Raw genomic sequence first — 13,585 nt, forward strand, 5'->3', positions numbered from 1 at the left:
TCAAGCTATATTCCCAGTTAGTTTTTTACTTAATAGGAGAACATGATATGATATATGGAACCCAGAATGATTCTACAAAAGTCCTCGTAGAACTAACAGATGGATTAAGTCAAGCTTAAGGACACATTCAATATACAAAAATGAGTTTTATGTCTATACATGAATAACAAGTTATCACTGAAAGAAAAGAATGTTTAATTGATAATCATTTAAAAAATAAAATACTTATGAAGTATTTTCATCAATAAGGGAAAGACCTGTATTTTGAAAACCATAAATCATTAAAGAATTTGAAGAAGATAGAATGAAGTCTTTAGACATTCCATACTAATGGATCCCAAGAATATATGTAATCCAAAAGTACACACTGCAAAAAGCAATCTAAACATTCAGTTCAAACCCCATCAGCATTTAATGGCATTTCCAGAAATAAGAACAGCAATCATACAAAGTGAATAATACCATGGAGGGCCTTGAATAGCCAAAGCCATTTGGAGAAAGAACAAAACTGGAGGTGTCATGCTCTCTGAATTCAACGTGTATTACAAAGCTGTAAAAATCAAAATGGTATAGTATTGATATACAGACAGACACACAGATGAATGGAACATAGTACAAATCCCAGGAAGAAACTGACACATATGTAGTCAATTCGTTTCCAACAACAGCTCCAAGAATATAAAATAGGGAAGCAACTGTCTCCACAATAAGTGGCTTTGGAAACACTGGGCAACCTCCCAAGCAATGCAACTGAATGTCTATCCAACCCCATCCACAGCAACAGAGTCAACATGCGACAAAGACTTCAACAAAACAGCTACACCCATAAAATACCTAGATGAAAACTGGACAGAATGTTATTAACAACCCCACTTTTTTTTTTTTAATAATCTCCATGACCAAAATTTGAACTCAAGATTCTGAGATCAAGAGATAGATGCTTTGCTGACTGAACCAGTCAAGAACCTTTTAAAACAATGGAGCACAGAGGTGTTAGAATAGATCTATTCATTTAACCCTATTAACCCAATTTTTTTGGAAGAATGTTTCTTGAAATCATTCTCTTTTTTTAAAGATTTTATTTATTTATTTATTTATTTGAGAGAGATAATGCAAAAGAAAAAGAGTATGAGAGGGTAGAGGGTAAGAGCAAGAAGCAGACTCCCCACCGAGCAGGGAGCCCAATAGGGAACTCGATCCTGGGACTCCAGTATCATGACCTGAGCTCAAGGAAGTTTCTTAACTACCTGAGCCACCCAGGCACCCGAGATCATTCTTGACTCTGATATTTTTAATTTGATATCAGAAGCAAAGGGTATAATAAAAAAAATAAACAGCTGGGACTACATCAAACTAAAAGCCTTCTGCACAGCAAAGGAAATGTCCAATCATCAACACATCGAAAAGACAACATACTGAAGAGGGAATATATTTGCAAACTACCTGATAAAGCTTTCATATCCAAAATATTAAAGAACTCATACAACTCAGTAACTCAAAAACAAATAGCAGTTACAAAATCAGCAGAGTTCAGAATATTTTTCCAAAGAAAACACAACAGAGAGCCAACAAATACAAGAAGCGATGTTTACCATTACTCGTCACCAGGGAAATGCAAATCAAAGGCCAAAGTGATGTCACCTAACACTTGTCAGAATGGTTAATATCCAGAAGACCAGAAATAGCAAGCATTGGCCAAATTGTGGAGGAAAGGGAACTGTGCTCTGTTGGTGGGACTGTAAATGGGTGCAGCCACTGTGGAAAATAGTATCAAGTTTTCTCAAAAAAAAAAAATCCACATGGGGCACATGGCTGGCTCAGTTAGAATAGTGACTCTTCATCTCAGGTTCATGAGGTTGAGCCCCACGTTGGGGGTAGAAAATACTTTGAAAAAAATTAGAAGTAGAACGACCATATCATGGGCATCCGGATGGCTCAGTTGATTAGGCAACTGCCTTCAGCTCAGGTCATGATCCCAGAGTCCCAGGATCGAGTCCCGCATTGGGCTTCCAGCTCCATGGGGAGTGTGCTTCTCCCTCTGACCTTCTCCTCTCTCATGCTCTCTCTCACTGTCTCTCTCTTAAATAAATAAATAAAATCTTAAAAAAAAAAAAGAATGACCATATCATCCAACATTCCCCTTCTTACATATTAGAAGGAAGCCAAGTCTTCTCTACTAAATGAAGGTGTATAGTTTGATGTGCCCTGCTGTTTAATTCCAGCACTGAGAGTCTCTGCTCCTTTGAAGTAGACTGTGAAGGACCCTGGCCACAGGTTAAGGTATAAATTCTCAGGTCAGCTTCTCTCCAGAGCTCTACTCAAACCTTCAGAATTTAGTGCTCAGTCTATTCCCCTTGTACCCACAGCTCTGTCTTTCCCCAGTCTCTCAAGGCCCAGCCTACCACCCCTGGGAATCTGACATAACTTGTGGTTTCGTTGACCCTGGACTTGCTGGGTCTGCACTGAGCCCAAAGCCATGTCCTGAGCTGCCCCCTACAAACATACCTGGGTCACGGAAACTTATTAACTACTTAGCAGAAAGCTCAGCAGGGTCTCACAACCACAGGCCAACAACCTGAATACTCGCTGATCAGGAAGCATCCCCCGACCATTGCAGACCCACTGATTCAACGTGCCATCAGGTGTTCTGTGCAAATTCCTTCCACTCTTGTCCCTCACACTAGACTCTCACCAGCTGGTGAGAACAGGTTAAGTCACATGCACATGATCACCAGCATCTTACCGGAGTAAGGTCTCTGCTACTCAGGCGGATGCTTCCTTCCCAGCTCAGCAGTATCTGGAAGTGAGCAAAAAAAAAAAAAAAAAAAAAAAAAAAAAATTTCCCTCCCTGCAAGTAGACGCAGTTATGGGGCTCCATGCCCGGGTTGCTGAGCCCTGAGGTAGGAGTCAGCACTTAGTTCAGATTTGGAGCACTAGCCACCTGCTTCCCCTGGAACAGCCATGTTCCTCAACTCTGTATTGGATCTCTCTCAAATAGAGACTTCTGTTTTGTCTGCCAATAGGTATGTTTCTGTGTGAAGCATGGAGTGGTGTGACTACTTGTTCCTCCATGAAGTGTTGGAATCCCCTAACTCATAGATACAAATTCATTTCCCGTCCACTCTGCAGATCTGCCAGAGCACAGCTCCACCTCAGCCTGGTACCCTGTTATCCACGGCAAGCGTCAATGCTCCGTATTAGTATCCAGGACTGATGTCTTTTTACAGATGTGAACCTGAGGCTTAGCATGGACAATTAGCTTGTCTGACGTCATGTGGGTAGTAAATAGTAGAACACAAATTCCAACCCAGATCTCCTCAAGGAGCTCAGAGGTCTTCCCTCTAATGCAGGCCATTCTCAGGCACCTCAAGGCCCTGTGTGTTTCCCTTTCTCTGGCTACCTGTGAGAAGTATAATGAGAGGTTTGGGCTGACTGTCCCAAATATAGCCCTGGTCAGTGGCAAGGAAAGATCCTAAGTAACAAGACTGATGTCAGGGTGCAGAGCAGGTCTGCAGGGCCTGTGAGTCTCCGCCTGGGGACGGGCTGAGAGTACCACTGCAGTGGTTTTCACCAGGCCTGCCGTCAGGAGCTCCCCACGGGCTGCTGGCTCACATCCCCAGAGAAATGGTGGGTGAGCAGAGGAGGTTAGAAGAAAATGTAGAGTCACTGAGGAAACCTGGTGGAACCAAAGGCAATCCTGAAGTGGCCTGTAGTTGGGGGAAGAGGGTAGGGCGGCAAGAGGATGGGCTTGAAGAAGTCTTTTCAACTACTCTGCTCTCTGTGACAAATGCTTCCTAATATTTTTCAGCTGCCAGTATGTTGCAGGGTGGCCATGTCAACTAGTGTGTAGGTCCAAACAGCCATCTGTGTGGCCCCTGTGCCTCCATTCAACCCCCCTTTGCAGGGCGAGTACTACCTGAAGAGACTTGGTCTTTCCTCTGTAATTTCTTCTAAGACCTTTAAAGTTGAGTCACTTGCCATAGGAGATGCGTGGCAGGTGGCAGTAAGGAGGAGAGGTTAAGACTGGCTTTGTGGTGCCTGAGTCCATCTGTTCTGGGATCACCCTCACTCCCCTCTGAATTCATCAGGACTTCTGTCCTTCTCCAGTGTCCTTCTCCAGCTGCTAACCCATGGGGAATATGAGCACACGTGCAAGAATTACTATACACCTGGGATGTACGATGACCACATAAGAAATCCAACAGAATGAATGTTAAATATCATTTGAAATAGAATTATTGGAGTAGACAGACTCCAGAAAATTAATAAACAGAATAAATCTATCCTTCTAGATATAGGAAAATATCAGTAGCAATAAGACCCAAGAAAACTACAGGAAAAAACCAAGTCAAAATATGGCATATGAAAAATAGAATGGTTGAATTAGATTGCACATAGATAGGGTAAATAGTGGGATAAAAACAGATCAAAGAGGTGTGCAATTGGTACTTTCTGTGGACATAACAGAAGTATCGACTTTGGAGCTGGCAAACTTATGGTAGGACCATTTGTGCAATTTCTTTACCAAAGAACTAATTAGCGAGATATGGTTGGGGTATATGGAGAAGTGGAAGCTGGTGCAGGAGCCTGGCATAAGCAGCAGCAACAGAGCTTTTGTCATGCCTCCCAAGCCCTTTTCACCCCCTTCCTCACTGTCCCAACCTCCCCCACCACTGCTAATCCTAATGAACATGGGAAGGAAAATGAAAAGTAGAGATTAGCAGCTGATGGACACAACTGACTGAGGAAGCCCCACAAATAGGGTTTTCATGGAAATAAAAGGGGCCACTCTAATCCCTTCCTCAGATCTTCAGCTGGGGCTCCCCACTGGCTGAACTCACCCAGCCAGAGAGCATAGATAACTGTCAGGCCTTTCTATCTACCACTTCCACACCACAGAAGGGGTGGGATGGGTGGAGACTGTCTTTAGGGACAGACAGGAGGTATCTGCTATGGGCGGGTGGGTCGAAATTACTAGATTCCACTCTGATGCTTAAAAAAAAAAAGAAATTAAATCATTCATTAAAATAATCTCCATGGGGCACCTGGTTGGCTCAGTTAGTGGAGTATACAACTTTTTTTCTTGGGGTTGTGAGTTTGAGAGACACATTAGGCATAGAGATTAAACAAAAACAAACAAACAAACAAATAAATAAATAAATAAATAAAACTTGTATAGAAGGGCAAACCTAAAAGCCAACTCTAAATTATAGAGAGCAAACAAAATTATAGAGAACAAGCAAACCATTATAGAATGGTACCAGAGGACAGGTGGGTCATGAGTTCAATAGATGATGGTTTAAAGATGGCATTTGTTTGATGACCATAGGGTGTTGTATTGAAGTGTTGAATCTACTGTACATCTCGAACTAATATTACACTGTACTTTCAGTAACCAGAATTTAAATAAACACACACAAGAAAAAACAAACACCAATTTTTAAAAAAACCCTTTAAAAAAAGTCTACATAAAGGAATTGCAGAGGAAGAAAGAGAGCAGGGATGTAGAAGGCCAAATGCTGAGAAAGCCTGCACTTGAAATAAAATCAGAATATCTGATTCCCAAAGTTGTTTTTGCTGCAAGGATATTCCTGGCCTTCAACAGACATCTGCAAAGGCCACAGGAAGGTAGCTGTATTAGTCAGAGTTCCCCAGAGAACCAATGGATGTCTAAAAGTAAATATATAGCCTCTGTATCTATGTCTATATCTATATATCTATAGGGAGGGAGGGAGAGAGAGAGAGTGTGTGTGTGTTAGTTTTATTTTAAGGAATTGGTTCATGATTATGGAGAGTAGTAATCCAAAATCTGCAGGTTGGGCTGGCAGGCTCAGACCCTGGAAGAGCTAATATTGCAATTCAAGGCTATATTAATCATGTTTTTCATTTTCTGTTTTTTATGGTGATGAGACATCTTTCTGGAGATAAGGAGAAGGTAAGGAAGCCAGGAGAAGTTGTTCTATTCATGGAGATAATAATCAGCTGGTTACATATCTTTTATATCCAAACCAACCAATCCCAAGGCCCTACCTTCAACACTTCCTTTATCTCACTCTCACAAACTAAAACCAATAGTTCTCTCATTCTAAATCACAGCAAAGGTAGAAGTCAGACAACTAAAGGCCACCCTTATACATAAAGATGCTTGACATTATTCAAACTGGCCAGTCCTAGACTGTTTCCCCTGCTCCGCCTTGCTTTGTCCATGGAAACCCCTGTAAAGGCTCGTAAAGGCTCTGGGCTATGCTTTCACCTCACTCCCACTTCTGTTTCCTGACCAGATTCCTGTGTGAAGTGGCATGACCCTCTTCTGGGGAAATGCAAATAACAAAAATACCTCAATCCCATTTGCGTCTTTGTGTCATCACACAGTCACCTCCGTAAGTTAAAATCCCACAGTACTTTAACACAAAGTCCAAATGTCCTTAGGCTGGAGACCTAGGAAGAGAAAATATTGCAGTTCAAGTCTGGAGTGATCAGCTGGGACAATAACTGTCTTCCTCTGGGGCAGTTAGTCTTTTGTTCTAGTTAGGCCTTTGACTGATGAGGTGAGGCTCACCCACATTATGGAAAGTCTTATGTTTTACTCCAAGTCCATTGTTTCAAGTATTAATCACATCCAAAAAACACTCTCTCACAGAAATATCTGGGAATAATGCTGGACAAAATATATGGACACAATGAGATAAACCAAGTCAATATACAAAATTAACCATCATAAGAAATTTATGGGGAATTCTGCACGTATTACTCTGGGACCCCAAGGAGCCTGACAAGATAAGACACACTGTTCTCCTCAAACTCAGGAGCCTGCAGGGAAGAAGTGGAAAGGAGACAGCAAAGGAACAGGCCGATGTGCCCTAGCAGTCTGACTAGCTAGGGATCTGTCAACCAACATCAAGCTATGAATGTGGTTTGAGGTGGACTGTGACTGATAGGGCTCCAGCCTCATGGAAGACACAAATGCTGAGCTGCTCTAAAGGAGGATACAGTCATTCTTGGTATAGGAAATTACTGTAGTTAGTTTTGCCAAGAATAAAAACCAGCATATGGTCCAAAAAAAAAAAAAAAAATGAAAGGAAACAAAGCTCTTGAAATAAGAAGCAGAAGATATAAGAGAAAGCAGAAATGGACAAAGATTTCAGACATTATAAATGCCAAACTTTTCATAGACCTCTAATCATTTCCTTGTGTCTGTTAGTTTTTAAATATCTCTACTCATTGCAATTGTGTTCACTTTCATTTACTGAATAACAATCTCAAAACTACCAGCTAGGACTATCATTTCCATCATGGGTCTCTTGACCAACTGTCCAGTGAAAGTGGTGAAGATGATTTTTTAAAATGAGAGGGTCCACAAATGGTCCTATGTACATATAGCAAATGAAGAAAATGTATTCAAGGAAACCTACTTAGTAAGAACGGTAGGAGTCTGTGACACTTGAACCACAACCTTCTTCCTCCCTTCCCCATCCCCAGCTCAATATGAAACAAAGTCCACTCCAGATGGTTGCAGCCAAGGACACAGGGCTCTTTGTCTCCCAGTTCAAGGGTTACAGCATCCTCTTGGGAGAGGCAGGATGACAGTCTTTCTCATCCTTGACCCCAGCTGCCTGTTGTCAAGGGGAAGGTCCTGGCAAGTGTGGCCAAGAGATTGGGTTCTTTCTACCACTGAGGCCCTACTCTGGAGGAGGCTCTCCCTTGGGTGGTGCACTGGAAATACTAGAACCCCACCTGTCTTTCCCCTGGCCTGAAATTCAATTATCTAATGCTCAATTTGGAAAGCTAGATGACCTGAATCTACCACCTCCTTTCCCCATATCATGGAGCATCTACCTGCTGACTCAGGATGACAGGAAAGATTGCCTAAGAGCGTAAGCTTCTTTGTCCTGGGATCATCCCCTGTTCTTTTTTTTTTTTTGAAAAACCTAGCAGAGAAGATTGTATTAACTAAATCAGTTGATCTACTCTACCTTTTAAAATAAATGAAATGAAATGTAATTGACAACTCTAAAATCAAAAGACTTAAATATAAAAAACAAAAAGCAAAGAAAATCCACAACTAGAATAAATTTAAAAAAACCCTAAAAATTAATATGTATAAGAATAAATTACTTATTAAAAATAAGCCTAGAAGAAATTCTAAAATGAAATAGTGTAAACACATGTACATATTTGACAATCACTTTAATGTTAAATGAATCTGAAAATAGATAACCATGTAAAAGAGTGGCTATAGATTTGGGGAAGATGAAGGCAGTTGTCCCTTCTAAGTTATATAGGCTGCTCACTACATTAAAGAACAGAACCAAAATGGCGAAGGACAGTTGCAGTAGAAGTAGCGAGAGAGCAGACCCCAATGAATGAGGGGTAGGGGGATACAGCTAGAAAATCTCCAGAACCAAGCTGCCATGGATTTGAGCATTTCAGAGCAACAATAGGAGAGAGAGAGCTCTGTGAGGCCAGAGGTCTGCTTAAGACGTACTGCTTTCTACAAATCCAAGAAAACAAGTTTAGTGACAGAAAAATAGTGCTATGGACTCCCATGCAGAGGGTTGTAAGAGGAAAGGGGAGTACCTTCAGAATAGCTCCACTGAAGAAAATGAAGGCATCAATTCCTGACAAACTTCATCTACTTTCATGTGCTTTTTTTCCCAAAATGAAGCAAAAGGCATTAGGGAAATGAAACAGGATATTGAATGACACCATAAATTAGAGTTAGAAAAACTCAGTGAGGAAAGTACAGACCTCAGGGAAGAAGCAGCAGCGTATCGAAACATCATTTCCTAAGTGAAATGTAAAGTAGTAAACGCAAGGCAGCAGACAGTGCTGTATGAGAATGGGAAGTGAGAACAGAAAAATGCTAAAAAAGAAACTAAGAAAGAGACTACAAGATTTGAGAGAAAATATCAAAATGTGAAGTTATGGACAGGAAATGAATATTTGGAATGCCTCTGGGAAAAACAAAGAAAGCAAAGACACAAAAACGTTAAAAGTCATAATACAGAATTTTTTGTAAACACAATAAATCCTTTCAAACTGTTTATTAACAGAGTACCCTGAGCACTGACTCAGAATGACAAATGGCAGGTTTAGTAAAATCATCGAGAGAAAAATGAAATTAAAATTGAAATGCAAAATTTAATTAAAATGTAAAGAAAAAAGGAAATCCTTGGGCATCTAGGGAAAAAGGAGCAGGTGACATATAAAGGAAAGGAAATGAGAATGTAATCCACATTTCTGAATGCCGTATTTTGTACCACAAGAAAATGGAGTAATGTATTGAAAGACACTGAAGGGAAGACACTGTGAACCATGGATTTTATAGCTAGAAAACCTGATTTATACAGAATAAAAGTCTTGGCATTCAAGTCATTATGCAAAAACTCAGGCTATATTTTTCCCATGACCCCTCGAAGAGGGATGACCAAACATAGGACAAGAAATGTCTTGAAAGAATGTAAGGACAGATGGTTAACAGGCAATCTATGATGACCTTGCTTCACTAAGGTTCTGTGAGAGGAAGAATGACCTCAGTGGCAGTCCCTAGGGTAGTTGTTTCATAATAATTCAAGAGCTTTCTTGGACTGGAATGCTTTTTATTTTATGTAAACAAATTTTTAAAACAACTGGAAGTTAATATTGCTTAATATAGACAGCTTATGTTAATTGATTTTACATTTAAAAAATAGTAAACTTCCAACATTAAGTGTAATGGTTATTCAACAAAATGCATTCCAAGTCCACACAATTCAGGAAAGAAATAGCTGGCACTACATGAGCTGACTTGGGAGAGAGGAGTGTTCATGGGGGAGCCAACAGGCAGCTCTCCTGTTGGCCTCACGGCTGATGGAAGCCCCTGGAAATGGGCAATCTCCAGCCCCTCCAAGGCCCAGGCTGGCTGCTCTATTGAGCAGTGATAGAATCTATAGAACTAGCAGGAATCCACAGGTGTCACAGTGATGGATGGAAGAGGGGCTCAGCAGGGTGTGTGTGTGGGTACCTCTCAGGCCCTGGAAGATGACCTTGAGCCCTAGAATGCCCAAGGATCAGATGCCTAAGGTACTAGGGCCTGTTTGCTGCTCTGTGCTGAGGGGGTGATCTGTCAGCACACAGAATCATTTCACCTGGGTGACAGGCAGGTCAGCTTTCAGGATCAGGTCCTCTGACTGGAAAATAATGCAAAGGGAAGGGGAAGACTCTAGGTTTTCAGGGATGAACAGAGTGAGTTCCACAGACGTGGGCCGAGGGAGGAGCTGGTTGTCTCAGGTCTCATGGAACAGGAGTGGAAGATGACCCTTTCTTTCCCCCAACTCCTCCACTCAAGTCAGTCCCGTCATGAGATCTGCACCTCAAAAGTGGGCGGCTTCCTGGAGGGCTTCCTTTTTGCTCTAATAAAGATTTTTATTTCTAGCACAACCACTAAACCTTGCCTGTGCTTTTCAGTTAAAAGATCAAAAATTCTTATGCAGTGGTATTAAAAACATAGGAAAGCAGCAAAGTATATGTGAAACTTAACTTGCCTTCTCTGCTTCCTCTGCGCACCTGTTCCACCTGTCCATTTCCTCTACTTTATCATGTCATGGAAGTTCTAGCTCACCAATCAGACAACAAAAAGAAATAAAAGGCATCCGAATCAGCAAAGAAGAAGTCTAACTCTCACTCTTTGCAGATGACATGATAATTTATGTGGAAAACCCAAAAGACTTCACTCTAAAACTGCTAGAACTCATACAGGAATTCAGTAAAATGTCAGGATATAAAAGCAATGCACAGAAATCAGTTCCATTTCTATACACCAACAAGATGGAAGAAAGAAAAATTAAGGAGTCGGTCTCACTTACAATTGCACCAAAAACCACAAGATACCTAGGAATAAATCGAACCAAAGAGACAAAGTATCTGTACCCAGAAATACTGAGTACTCTGTATTTATACAGTACTCATGAAAGAAATTGGGGAAGACACAAAGAAATGGAAAAATGTTCCATGTTCATGGCTTGGAAGAACAAATATTGTGAAAATGTCTATGCTACATAGAGCAATCTACACATTTAGTGGAATCCCTATGAAAATACCATCAACTTTTTTCAAAGAAATGGAACAAATAATCCTAAAATTTATATGGAACAAGAAAAAACCCCAAATAGCCAGAGAAATGTTGAAAAAGAAAACCAAAGATGATGGCATCACAATTTCAGACCTCAAGCTTTATTAAAAAGCTGTAATCATCAAGATAGTATGGTACAGGCACAAACACACACACACAGATCAATGCAAGAGAGTAGAGAGCCCGGTAATGGGCTCTCAAGTCTATGGTCAACTAATCTTTGACAAAGCAGGAATGAATGTCCAATAGTAAAAAGACAGTCTCTTCAATAAATGGTGCTGGGAAAACTGGACATCCACATGCAGAAGAATGAAACTGGACCATTTCCTTACACCACACACAAAAATAGACTCAAAATGGATGAAAGACCTCAATGTGAGACAAAAATCCCTCAAAATCCTTGAGGAGAACACAGGCAGCAACCTGTTTGTCCTCAGCCACAACAACTTCTTCCTAGAAACATTGCCAAAAGCAAGGGAAGCAAGGGCAAAAATGAACTATTGGGAGTTCATTAAGATCCAAAGCTTTTGCACATCAAAGGAAGCAGTCAACAAAACCAAAAGACAACCAACAGAATGGGAAAAGACATTTGCAAATTACATATCAGATAAAGGGCTAGTTTCCAAAATCTATAAAGAACATATTAAACTCAACACCCAAAGAACAGATACTCCGTTCAAGAAATGGGCAGAGGACATGAACAGACATTTCTGCAACAAAGACCTCCAAATGGCCAACAGACACATGAAAAAGTTCTCAACATCACTCAGGACCAGGGAAATCCAAATCAATACCACAATGAGATACCTCCTCACACCAGTCAGAATGGCTAAAATCAACCAGTCAGGAAACAACAGGTGTTGGTGAGGATGTAGAGAAAGGAGAATCCTCCTAAACTATTGGTGGGAATATAAGCTAGTGCAGCCACTCTGGAAAACAGTATGCAGTTTCCTCAAAAAGTTGAAAGTAGAGCTACCTTATGACCCAGCAATCCCACTACTGGATATTTACCCTAATGATAGAAATGTAGTGATCTGGAGGGGCATGTGCACCCAAATGCTTATAACAGCAAAGTCCACAATAGCCAAACTATGGAAAGAACCTAGATGTCCACCAACAGGTGAATTGATAAAGAAGATGTGATATCTATATCTATATCTATCTATATCTATATCTATGTCTATATCTGTATCTATATATCAATGTATCTATCTAGATATATCTGTATCTATATCTATATCTGAACACACACACACACACACACACACACACACACACACACTTTTTTTTTCTTGGGGTCCTGGGATTGAGTCCTGCATCTGGCTCTCTGCTCAGCAAGAAGCCTGCTTCTCCTCTCTCTCTTCCTGTTTCTCTTCCTAAATATGATCTTTCTTTGTCAAATATATAAATAAAATCTTTTAAAAAAATAAATCCTTTAAAGAAACAATTAGGTTAAATTAAATCATAATTAAGTAGCTTAAATTAAATTATAATTAAATCCTAATCCAATCCTAATCAATAAGTCAGGTGCCCTTATAAGAATGGGAAGAGACACCAAGGATGAACCTGCATAGGGAAAGACCATGTGAGGACACAGCAAGAAGGTCCGGTCTCCAAGCCAGGAAGAGAAGCTTCAGGAGAAACCAAACCTTCTGATACCTTAATTTTGGAACTTCCATCTTCCAGAATTCTGAAAAAATAAATTTCTTTTGTTAAAGCCACCCAGTCTGGTGGCTGGCATTCTGTTAATACAATCCTAGCAACCTAATGGACATTTTGGCATTGAAAAGTAGGGAGCTGCTGTAACAAATACCTGCAAATATGGAAGTGACTTTGTGGAAGTGGGATGGGGAAAGGCTGGAAGAGTTACAAGGTGCATGTTAGAAAAGCCTACATTGACTGGAAGAGACTGTCAGTAGAAGTATGAACCTTTAAAGGTGATGCTCATGTGGTCTCTGATGGGAATGAAGAATGTTATCAGAAACTGGAGGAAAGGCAATCTTTGTTATAAAGAGGTAAAGCACTTGGCTGAATTGTGCTTAGTGTTTTCTGGAAAACAGAATATATTTGTGATGAGCTTGAATGATTACCTGAGGAGATTTCTAAGGAAAAAAAAAATGTCAAGGGTGCAATCTGGATTTTTGTTACAGTTCATAGTAGAGTGCAAGAGCTTAGAGATGATTTTAACAAGGAATTGTTAAATAGTTGTTAAGCAAAAAGGAATCAGACTTTGAATACTCAGAAAACTGTCAGCCCATCCACACTGAAAAACACAAGAAAAGCATGATCTGGAGAGGACAAGAATTGTTAGCTGGAAGAATACTTCGGTAAAGACATTATAGGTGTGACTCCTGGACAGCAAGATAGGAATGTGCAATGTTGAAATTTGAACCAGGGATCCTCTACCTCTCTATCCTGTACACTGTACACACACACACACACACACACACACACACACACACACACACACACACA

Source organism: Enhydra lutris, unplaced genomic scaffold (genome assembly GCF_002288905.1).
Source record: "Enhydra lutris kenyoni isolate GAN:26980312 unplaced genomic scaffold, ASM228890v2 scaffoldscaffold12, whole genome shotgun sequence".
NCBI classification, from domain to species: domain Eukaryota; kingdom Metazoa; phylum Chordata; class Mammalia; order Carnivora; family Mustelidae; genus Enhydra; species Enhydra lutris.